At 41.0% G+C, this 12,550-nt stretch overlaps 1 pseudogene; it reads left to right on the top strand.

The window, feature by feature from the left end:
* Window positions 1-8,943: 8,943 nt before the first annotated feature.
* On the top strand, window positions 8,944-9,083 carry LOC110285131 (small ribosomal subunit protein eS27-like pseudogene; annotated as a pseudogene).
* Window positions 9,084-12,550: the final 3,467 nt, after the last annotated feature.

Consider the following 12,550-nt stretch of genomic DNA (forward strand, 5'->3'; position numbering starts at 1 on the left):
CATTATGGTTAGGAAGGAGAGAACCCCTGCTCTAGAGCCTCCATGATGGACGTGTTACTGTATTATGGCTTATCCAGGGGCATGCTCAGTCTCCCTTCTGCTGGGTTAAGTCATTCCAATTACCTGTCTCTATACCGAATGCAGAGGCCGTCCTAGGGGCCTTGTGTCTGTCCTTACTGTCCCAACATTCCTCTTCACGGTTAGTGGCACCTCCATACTAGAACATGTTCCAGTCCCAGTGGCCTTAGAATTCTCAATGTGGCCCCAAGCCCCGTTTCTGGATATGTGGTCTTTCTCCCTGGGTGTCAAGGCCAAAAAGGTAAAGTAGAAGGGCTGCAGGTTGGGTCCACACAAGATCCACACATGGTCCTTGCCTGGCAGGACTAACCAGGGAGCAATTCTTGGGCCTCCGTTTATTCTGTCCCACTCCAGGCTCCCTGAATGCTGGAATGGTTGCCATGATACACAGTATCCTATTCTCAGGCTCCATAGAGCTCCCTGAGTGTATGGCATCAGTAGCCTAAATGTAGAAGAAACACATAAAATAAAGAATTTCCTCCTCTAAGTTATATGCAACCTTATTTATGCACCTCAGCTGCCAAAACATTTGATTTGACATATTTAAAGTCTTTAGCTTTGAGAGACTAAAGTTGTGTAGGGGTGGAGTGGCAACAGGCTGGCTTCCTTTTGATCCTGTGCCATCCAGACACAGGAAAGCAGAGGTTCTGTCATCTGGAGAACCTCCTCCCTCTGCCCGGGTTACACCCCACCATGTTCTAGAAGTGCCCCCTATAGCTCTTATTTGTTTCCTCTCAACCTTGAGTCCATTCCACACATGCACAACAGACTATCAACATTGGTATCTAAATGTTGTCTTGTCCTCTAGCTGGATCCATTACAAAATGTACATATTGCTTAATAAAGAAAGAATACTGACAGACTCTAAGATTAAACAGTGAATTGTAAATACCCCATCCCCTCTGCCAAGCTCCGACAAGAAAAAACACAAAACAGTTCATCTGAGAGTGCTCAAAGTTTCTCAGCAAAAGTCAAATGTCAATCCAGATTCTAAATAGCCTATCTTTGTCAAATGTAAAATGATACCGAATTTGGTTTATTTCCTCAAAGACTGTTTAACCAAAAGGAATAGCCCATATACACTTCCAGATAAAATTAGCCTTTATTTAACCGAAAGTTCAAGCTTCTTATAATTTGTAAAGAGGTGTCTAGACAGTGATAACCAGCCTAACAGAAAGAGACACGTGATTAACCAAGCAGATGGCCCGTTTCAGTTTAATGAACAGACGGGTTTTTATTTAGATTGATGACTCAACTAGGGAAGGTATTTAGTTTGAGCTGTTCCCTTGAGGACCCTAGATGGCTGGACCCCAATGATTAGTTCAGATTGGAGACTTCCTCCTACCAGAAGTGGCTTCCATAATTCATAAAGCTTCAGGTCTACACCAAGCAAGCTCAGAGCAGATGAACGCACTCCATCAGATGGCATGCGAACTTACTCTGTTTCCAGTCTCAGAAAAGCAGAGTAGACAAGAAAAAGCCTTTTCCATTTTTCAAAGGCCATATCGAGAGAGAGAGAGAGAGAGAGAGAGAGAGAGAGAAGAGGGAAGAAGAGGGGATGGATGAGGGAGGAAAGGAGAGAGAACAGAAGAAATTGTTCCTCATTTAAATCATTTTCCATGAGTGACTTAAATCGGTGTTCATAAAAATTTGTTGAAGGTAAATGGCCATAGAAGTGGGACATGGGGCAGGACCTAGCAGTGGACACAGGGCAGGACCCAGCAATGGACACAGGGCAGGACCTTGTGGTGGACACAGAGCAGGACCCAGTGGTGGACCTGGGGCACTGATTGAAGGTTGCTTTTATGTACTTCTCAATTTTACACCTTGTGCTCTCATGATCAACTTTTAAAGCCCTTCCCTGGAAAGCATCCCAAGTCAAAAAGTGTTGCCAAGCCTGCAACTTGAATTAGATCTCTGCGACCTATATGGAGACTCCTACAAGTTGTTCTCTGACATTCGCAAACACACCAATGCCTTGTCTTCTATTTTTTTTTTTTTTTTTTTTTTTTTTTTTTTTTTGGTTTTTCGAGACAGGGTTTCTCTGTGTAGTCCTGGCTGTCCTGGAACTCACTCTGTAGACCAGGCTGGCCTCGAACTCAGAAATCCGCCTGCCTCTGCCTCCCAAGTGCTGGGATTAAAGGCGTGCGCCACCACGCCCGGCCCTATTTTTTTAAAAAAAAGAAGCCAAGCTATATTTGGCTTCTTTGCCAGCTTGCCAGCTTTGGGTTGGCTGGAGTCTGACACTTGATTGAACACTAACAAAGGCAATGCCAACTGTAATGTCCAGGCTAATGTACATGACACAACTTGAATGGAACTATGAGTGTATGTTTCTCTGAAACTCTGCATGTGTAAATTGGGAGGGGGGTAATCTGATGGGTTATGAGGTCCTTTCCTTTCACAAAGGGATATTTTGTTATTAAGCTCCCAGAAATGAATCATACCTAGGGCAAGCAAATAGCTAAAGTGGGTGGTCTCTCTATGTAGCTCAGGCTAGCCTTGAACTCCTGATCCTCCTGCTTCAGCTTCCCCTGCCATGGTTGTAGGTGTGAGCCACTCTGAATGGCCATAGCTGATGTTGCTTACAAGCTATTGTTTTTCCTTTGAACAAATGAGGCACTTTATGTTGCCGGGAAGTGCACTTAGACTTTGCATGTGATATCTTAACTTTTGTCCTTGACATTTCCTCATAACTTCAGAGCACACAATGATAATACCGCTGGTGAGAATGGTAGAATGCTTCACAAAAAAGAAAAACCAAAGTTAGCTGTAGGTTGGCAGCTCTTTGAGTTCCTGTTTTCTAAGTCTGAACACAAATGCTATGACATATTTTTAAGCTGCATCATGGGTTTCTGATCTCAGAACAAAGTGAGGTAAATGAATTCTTCCTGCAAAGTAAGCCAAAGTGTATGTGTGTATACATATATATGCATATGTGATATGTATATATAGTAAAGGCAGGCTGGCTATGGATCTTAGGTGGTGAGTTCTTGGTATTCATAGATACCAAACTTGGAGCCAAAAAAAGCATCAATTCAGAAGTATAATGAGCCCAAAATAAATGAATAAATAAAATCCAATAAAGCATCAACTCAGAAGTATCAATGAGCCCCAAAACAAAGAAACAAACAAATAAATAAATAGAAGAAAATCCAATGTATTGTAAAGAAGTTTTTGTTGTTTTTGTTTTGTTTTATTTTGAAGCACTTGGGAGTTTTAGGCAGGAGGATCTCATGTTCTGAAACACATAGTTGGGGGCTATCCTGGACTACATGAGACCCTGTCTTAAATAACAACAAGAAAAGTTGTCTTAAGAAAATATACACAGTTGCCTAACACAGACAGGGCTAAAGGCAGAGGATAGGTAACTGCTACTGTTTTTAGAGCTGAACCTTTCAAAATATCCAAGGTTTACCTCTCTAAGTAATCCCCAGGCACATGAAAACCTTCACTAGATGCCAAGATCCAAAATAGTCACATTAGACAGGGTCTGCAAAAAAGTACTTGTCTAGTTAGAGAGGCTGATTTTCAGCTCCTAGTTGGCCCCATCCTAGAACTCTTGATCCCATGACAGAACTATACATGTTACTGATCTTTACATTATGTGTAACTCTTAAGGGCATCTCCCCAATACTTAGATCTATCTGATCTAACCTTTGGGGGCACAGGACAAGGGTACATGCAACCTCTCTCTAGCATTTTTGCAGCTCCCTATCATGCCAGAGTTTATATATATATATGATACCTATTTCTTTAATATATGTATAAATAATATAAATGTATATATATTAAAGAAATAATTATCTTTCCACCATTTCCTGTGTGAGGTGAAGTTCATTTAATTTACCCCATTTGCACCTGTCTTGACATCCACAAAAAAAATGAACTAACAGGACACTATCTCCCTCCTTACAGTAAGAATAACTAAATGATGTGTACATTATTTCCAAAGCACAAGGTGTTTACAACCCTGTGCCATTCATCAGACAGACACAAAAAAATCATAAATGCAACATGCCAGGTAAGAAGCTTTGTATATGTTTGCATGAGTATCACTAGGCAAAACCAGAGGAGCAAAACAGAATAGAAAACTAAGAAATAAAACATACAGGGCTGGGACATAGCCTGCTGCCAGAGTGCTTGCCCAGCATGAATGAGACCCCAGGTTTAATCCTCAGTCTGCCAGCAATAAATAAATAGAAAGAAAAATCACATGTATATAAGGAAGTAGTATATGGATAGGGTGCCATCTGAAATTAATAGGGGAAAGATTAACTATTTAATAACAGTACAGTACACATCTATAGTCATGGGGGGGGGAGTAAATTTTAGACACTCTGGGTAACTTAGCTATCCATCACTGTGACAAAATACCTGAAGAGGAAGGCGTATTTGAGTCCATGATTCTAGAGGTCATGGTGCACAGTCACTTGTTCATCTTGCCTGAGGCACCCAGAGAAGGAGCACAAATATGACAGCTATGCATGCAGAGGAAGGCTGCTCAGATCACAGAAGCCATTAAACACAAAAGAAAGCTAGCTCAATCTTACATAGAAAAAAGCTCCTTCCCCCAAATTCATTAAGCTGCGAGTCTCTAACTGAATTGACCCACTCATGATGATGTGGTGTGGATGGTCATCAGGATAGGAAGAGATGTCAGACTTAAAGACACGAGGATGAAAAGGGAAGGCTTACAGCAGGTACAAAACAACCAAGCAGACAGTTCGGCAGGACAGGACAGTTCGGCAGGCTCCCTGACGCCCCTGGAGCCACCCTTCCTTGAGGATCATGATGGAATCATCACTGAAGGCCTTCTATTGATTTTTACTCCGAAAACAACTCACTGTATTAGACCTGATTGTATGGATGGCTTCTAACAAGGAAGGAGACCACCTCTGTCATCCCAAAGGCAAAGCCCTAAAAATGTGGTAACCAAGAAGGATTTTCGGAGTTGGTAGCTGGGATAGAGTTAGCTCTCTGCCACAGCTGTGAGAGCCGGTCATGCAGAAGTGAAAACAGAGACTGTTGTCTGATAAAGAGCTAGCAGACCCTGCCAAGGCCTAAGAGCAGCAGCTCCTGCAAAGGGCAGTGTGATGGGAAGGCTGGCAGGAGCTGGTGGCCAGCACACAGTCGATGTCAACAGCTATTAAGATGTGTCGGAGGTGGACAAAGGGGTGCTTCAGTAGCCCCTAACTCAGTACAAATGACCAAAACAGTGGAACTCTGAGGCCTACCAAAGCCGTATGATATGAAAGGAATACAAAATGTAAGAAAAAGAACACAGAAGGCATGCAGCCTGCAGGGGAAGGCAAGTGGCTTCCGCAGGAGACAGATGCCTTCTAAAATGAACCAAGGATCTGCAGGTTGTTACAGTGCTGCAAATATTCCAGCAGCCTGTATATACTATACTCAGGAGTGTCGTGCTTGCCCATTTGTTCATTTTATTTATTTATTTCACACTGGACACTTGAGCTTTTGTTTTGGATTAAATATTTACAGGCAGAAGAGAATTATATTCTCAAAACATGATAGGCCTAAGAAGATGGAAATCAATTTAAGGAAGCAATTATTTCTACAGAACATTAACCTAAATGATAAGACGAGGAATGGCAAGATTACAATGGGCAATTATGAAAAGTGACCATGGCTAAGATGCTGAATGTTGATTTCAGAGAGAGCTCGAGTACACACATTTTCAGAGTCGGTCCTGATGTCCGTTGGAAAGTACTTAACACTGTAACAATGGAGTGGTGGGAAGAGGCTACACACAGCTTAAACATTAAGATGTTTTTCCCAAGAGATGAAAGAGGCAAAATTGATAATGGATAATACGGAGGACATATAAGCTTACATCTCTGTCTGCTAGAGACCAGTCTGCTTCATCCTCTATAGTCCTAAATTGGGTTGAGAGTCTCTCATTCATACCTGCAATGTTTTCTAGATACTGCACCTTCTCCTGTGTGTTAGAATTCTACCACTGTCTCTGTCTCACCTGCTAACAGGTTCTGGACATGACTTTGATTTACTCTAATGCCACATAACTAAGTAGTATGTCTAGCTCACTTGTGCTAAGTACATTTTTTAGTTAAAGAAGTATCAAAATGTTTAAGGTTACAAGTTAAGGTTAAGGTTACAAAATGTTTAAGGTTAAGGTTACAAAATGTTTAAGGTTATTTTATAGATCAGTGACTCTGTAAATATGCAACAGCTTCATTTAGTCCAAACTTAGTTTGCTTTCATATATTCTGTCAATTAAACACTCGCTTTACAAGCTGGTCCTGGTGACACACGCCTTAAATCTCTGGGCTAGGGAGGCAGAGGAAGAAGGATCTCTGAGTTTTGAGGCCAGCCTGGTCTATACAGAGAGTTCCAGGACAGCCAGGGCTGCATTGAAAGACCTTGTCTTGGAGGGAAAAAAGATGAAAAAAAATTGTCTATTTAGGAAGCTAATAAGGAAAACAGAATCTTAAGGATATCACTGCCGTCCTTTGTATATATATTGTGCCTTCTATTTTTGTGTGCTTATGGGATTCCTGTGGGTGTGACCATGTGTGTCTGTGGGTGTGACCGTGTGTGTCTGTGGGTGTGTCTGTGTGTGTCTGTGTGTGTCTGTGGGTGTGACCATGTGTGTCTGTGTCTCTGTGCTTCTGGTGCTTTTTCTTTGGCTCTTTTCATTCTGTTTGTTTATTTGTTTTATACTATTCTGGTAGATTGGTTTTTGTTTTTATCTTACTATATTTTATTTCACTATTATCCCTTAGATGGATGGCTATTTGTTTTCTGATGAGAGACAGAAAAGGGGAGGGTTCATGGGAAGGGAATCTAAGATATATTTAGTTTATAATTAGAATATATTAGGGGAAATCTATTTTTAATTAAAAAATTTAAGAAAGAGTGTCACTGTAACATCATAGTGAAATTCTCCAAGACTAGTTTTATGCAAGAGGTAATTTTTTCTATCATCTCTGTATTCATTATAGAAATTATGCAGATGAATTGTTTCCTTCAAATGTTACACGTTTTTTCTTTGTGGTTTGACAATTGTGTGACACCTGTAGGCATAAAAAAAAATTAAATTTCTGTGTTGACAAGGTGTTCTCTGTTAGTGGCTATGATGAGAAACTACATACACTATAGGCTCTACCAGCGTCTTCTGAAGAGGCCTGCTATGTGTGGCCAGGAGGTGGCAGTGTGCTCCAGAAAATGTCACCAGATGGCTCTGCTCCGCCTTCATGGTTTTCAGAAAGGACCCTTAACTCCTCGCCTCTGTAAAGTGTGGTAAACAAAGAGCTGGCTCCCGCTCTTTCTCTTTTCAAAGCAGCAGAGATGGGAATTGGATTCAACCAATCAACAGCTGGATCCACTGCTACCAATTATCGCCTGTTTGCTAATTCATAAAGATGTGATACAGCAGCATCCTCACTCTCGGCAGGGAGGGGAGGAGAAAGAGAGGAAAGAACAAGAGGACCTGGGGTTGGGGGTGGGGGAGACGCTCAAGAAACCTGGATCACTTTATATCTACACACTTAATGACCTTTCAACCTAATTATACATGATTAGCATGAGGCATACTTCAAGGCTAACCCTTTACCTACTAACATAATTACTGAATAAAATCAAACAGCTACAAAAACCAACGAATATATTTAAGTTGGTGAACTTACTGATTCTGTGGCTATATAAATCCTACATTTTTGCCAAATAATTCATCCCTGGAGGGGTCCTTCTGCTCAGACTTGACTTTCTGTAGCCTCACACCATGTATCAAACCTTTAAGGTGTTACTAGAATGTAATCTTTTAGCAGAATAAGGAAACAGTAATTTTAGGCAAATACATTTTAGGACAGATATACAATTAGTTGTCTATTTGGTTGGATTTAAGTTGATCAATAGCAAAATGTGTGTGTGTGTGTGTGTGTATATATATATATATATATATATATATATATATATATATACATATGTGTATATGTGTGTGTGTATTCCTTATTTGTTTTATACTACTAAGCTAACATATACCTATAAACCATTAGTTAATCGCATCCTTGAATTAAACCTAAGGAGTTGTTCCTGACATGCTTCTTTTAAACCATTTTTATTTCAGTCCTTACTTCCTGTACAGTTTCCCAGGAAACGGAAAGATCAGTTACTATTTAAAGCACAGAATAAACTGACTTGACTTGTCAGCTTAGTAATTTTTTTTTTTCAAGAATAAAGAGCAAAAGGGTTTTTAAAGACTGTCTCAGGGCTGGAGAGGCAGCTCAGTGCTTAAGCGTGCTTGCCTCTTTATCAGGAGGCATTACTTCAGTTCACAGGCCCCATACCAGGCAGCTCACAGCCAACTGTAACCCCAACTCCAAGGCATCTGATGATGCCCTCTCCTGGATCGTTTCCAAGGGCTTCCTGAACATATCGTAGATGCACACAGACATGCATAGAGACATACATTTAAATAATATAAAACCTTGTTTTAAAGATAATCTCCAGAAAGAAGGCAAAGGAGCGGGTAGAGTGGAATAAGAGAATTAAGCACAGAACGAGTAAATTCACTGAGCAAAGGGCGTCATTAATCACCTAATTGCAATGTCGTTAATGTACCTATGCTAATGAGTGCAGTTGCATATAGAAAATTAGGGTTTTTTTTCCTTTTTTCTTTCTTCAAGACAGACTATTATCAACAGAAAACAATAAATCACATATCACCCTTCCGGCGGTGATGTGACGACACCCCTACACACACCCCACGACACCCCTACACACACCCCACGAGAACATGCAAAGGACCTCCTTCATTCCTCTCCAAATGAGGAGAAGAGGAAACACAGGAAAAATCGCCTGGTGCAGAGCCCCAGTTCCTACTTTATGGATGTGAAATGCCCATGGTCTTTAACCATGCACAAATGGTAGGCTTGTGTGTTGGCTGCTCCACTGTCCTCTGTCAGCCTACAGGTGATAAAGCAAGGCTGATAGAAGGATGCTCCTTCAGGAGGGAGCAGCACTGAAAGCCCCTGATTCAAGATGAGTGGGAAACTTCCCAATAAACACATTTTGGATAAAAAAAATTACATTATCAGTCCTGTTATCAAATTAAGACTTATTTAAGACTGACCTTACAAATCTAGAATTTAATTTAGAAAAGCACTGTGTGGGTTCCTGGGTGTGTCAGGCATTATCTAGAGCTATAGAGGTCACAAGAGTTCAGAGCTACCTCATGGACATTCTTCCCAAAAAAATGCACCCGAAAGGTATGTTCCTTCTGCTTCGGATGCCAAGGGAAATATGAACTGAATCATCACACGTTGCCCTTTTATTTAGATTTGCCCTCTATGAAAGCTTTTTTTTTTTTTAAAGTAATTAACTGCTTTCTTCTAAGTGCTTTAGCAGGTGCTGGGGAAAGGGATGTATGTCAAGTGTTGACAGAGAAGTGGGGAAGGCAGCAACTGTGATCTCCACAGTTTCTATCTACTATGAGAACTTCATAATGGATCTCATTGTTATATATAATTAATACATGCTAATAAAAACTTTTTTAATCGGAAGATTGTCGAGAATAGCCAGCAGTTAAGAGCACTTGCCATTCTGGGACCCCAAGTTTGGGTCCCAATACCCACATTGCTCATGAGCATCTGTAACTCCAGCTCTAAAGGATCCAACACCCTCTTCCAGCTTTCTTGAACTCACACACACAAGCACACTGACATGCACAAACAAAATATTTAAAGGGTCAAAATGTTTTTGGTATGGTAGACAAGTCAAGGATGGAATATGAAATTTATATCAATAAGAGAGTGAACTCCTCAGAGAAGGAATGCAAAGAGATAGGAATGCTAAAGCCCTGCTTGACAGAAGACCAGATAAAAAACAGGTCCTATAGCTGAACTAGCTGGAGGCATGGGAGGAGAGGAAAGAGAGAAATGACTGTCTTGGGACTTCAAATGGCTGTCACCAGTAGAAAGTGCTAGAGTTTGGGAAGGGTAGATAGTGAAAAGTCATGTGTTCAAGAGTACAATTCAGGGAAGAAGAAACAGAATCGCATCCGGTGGACAGTAAAATAAGTGGGTATTTTGATCTGTATGCTTTCATCATTTCTAAAAATCACACCTTAGAGCAAAATCAGAGCCTTAAAGGAATCCAGTACACCAATACATTTTTTTTTCAAAACACTTTAAAGGTGCAGCATATTTAGAAAGAGCAAAAATGTGGCCATTTTTGCTTTTGAAGAGGTAATAACCATCGGCTATATAAAATGCCACTTAAACAAAGCATTATGGCTAATATGCAGCTTGCTTGGCAGAGTGCATGCACAAAGCCCTGGGTTCAGCCACCAGCACCTCATGAACAGCCTGGTGAAGCACTCTTGTAACCCCAATACCCAGAAGGTGGAGGGGTCAAGGTCATCCTCAAAGCCAACCTGTGTACCTGAGTCAAACACACTGAGAAAGTGCAAAGAAAACTGTTTTTGGCTGAGACCTAAAGAAAACTGAATCTGGTCACCTTTATTTGGTCAATGGGTTCAATTTCCCATTTAAAAAAAAAAAGTTTAAGGCCAGCCCGAACTATATGGTGAGTGATGGGCCACCCAGAGATACAGAAGCAAGACCCTGATTCAAAAAACAACAAAGAATACAATATTTTAATACCTCTTTTAAAGTACTAGGTTAAACTGCATTCTTACCTCAACCTGGAAAACTTGTGTTCTTTAACTTATAGCTAAAAATCAAAGAGAGTTATAGTTCCCACTTTGGCCTAAGAAGTCAATGACCCCTATTATTTTCAACTTAGTTCAAACAGTCACATCCTCTTAATCCAGGAACAGCAGAGAAACAGATTCTTTTCCAGTGGTACATTTGGCTTTTTAAAGAAGTCATAAAAGTTTAGAATATCTGTGTTCAATCATACCATGGGGGTTGGGGAGGGCAGCAAGAATCTATAATTCAATCCCATGCTCCTATCATGATCCCTTTTGAAGGGGACTTTGATGACATATGTCAAATCAATCTATGAAACCTGACAACAGCCAATGAGAGAAAAATAATACAGAAATTCCAAGTCTACGGAAGCAAAATCTGGTTGCTTTTGAGTGGTCAGGGGCTTCTATTTCTCACTTAAATGTAAAACTATGTAAACAAGTTCCCTGGCCACCATCAAGTCACCAAACCAAGCTGTCATTTTTTCCAATGTTGAATTCCTTACTCAGTGGAAACAACAGGTACTTCCTGACTAGAGATAATCAACACCCCACTCATGTGTGTGTGTGTGTGTGTGTGTGTGTGTGTGTGTGTGTGTGTTTCCTGTATGACCCTCTAGACTACAGCTTCATTACACAGAAATTCAGAGTGGGAAGTACAACAGATGATGAGGTCTCTAAGGACAAAGGGGAAAGAGAGAAACTTTTTATCAGTTTCAATTCTGCCATTATCTCCAACATTTAAGCAATCTAGACATCACTGTTTAGTGAATAGATAAAACTTCTGAGCAAAAATGTGTGACACAGAGGTCAAGACTCCAGCTGCCACATCACAGTTTCTGTGGTGGTTTGAATAGGAATGGCCCCATAGATTTGTGTGTTTGAATGCAAGGCTCATGGGAAGTGGTGCCATTAGGAGGTGTGGCCTTGTTGGAGGAAGTGTGTCACTGTGAAGGTAGGCTTTGAGGTCTTTTATGATGAAGCTATGCTGAGTGTGGCACACAGTCTCCTTCTGCTGCCTGTGGATCAAGATATAGAATTCTCAGTTCCTTCTCTAGTACCACTAGTAGCCTGGACACTGCCAATCTTCCCACCATGATGATAATGGACTAAACCTCTGAAACTGTAAATCAGTCCCAAATAAAATGTTTTCTTTTATGAGAGTTGGCTTGGTCATGACTTGGTCATCCCTTGATGGAATGGCTCAGTGGGTAAAGGCAACTGAGGGTTGTTAGTTAACCCAGATCTCAATTTCAGCCATTCCCTGCTTTCTGATCCACAGTGATGTCAATGGCTGCTTCTTTGCTCTCCTTGTTGTCCACAGATGAAGGCACTCCACCATGCCTTTGCCACTTCTACCAACTGAAAGCCATCTTCAATTGTAACCAGAATAAATCCTTCCTCCTTTAAGTTGTCTCTATGGGCATTTTTGACACAAGAGTGACTGAAACAGGGCACCAAAATAATTATGTTTTATTCCCCTACCCTGTGTCCAATAATTTATTTATTTTTTTTCCAATAATTTATGAGATGTCATGTTATATACCGGCCCACGGCCTCTATGAACCGGGTACACCTGGAAGGCAGGCTGGGGCTGAAAAAGACTTAGATGGCGAGAGACATTAATGGAGCCAAGACAATTCCCTGCTCAAGGCTCTCAAGTTTATTAAGAGACCATGTTTATAAGGGGGAAGGCCCCTCCCCCCCCCATCAGTGTCAGTCCACTCTTGGTGCCTGGAGCCATTCCGACTCAGTCACCAGGCTTCTTGGTGTATTGTTGCC

This window comes from Mus caroli, unplaced genomic scaffold (assembly GCF_978045245.1).
Source record: "Mus caroli unplaced genomic scaffold, Mus_caroli_1 scaffold_19, whole genome shotgun sequence".
NCBI classification, from domain to species: domain Eukaryota; kingdom Metazoa; phylum Chordata; class Mammalia; order Rodentia; family Muridae; genus Mus; species Mus caroli.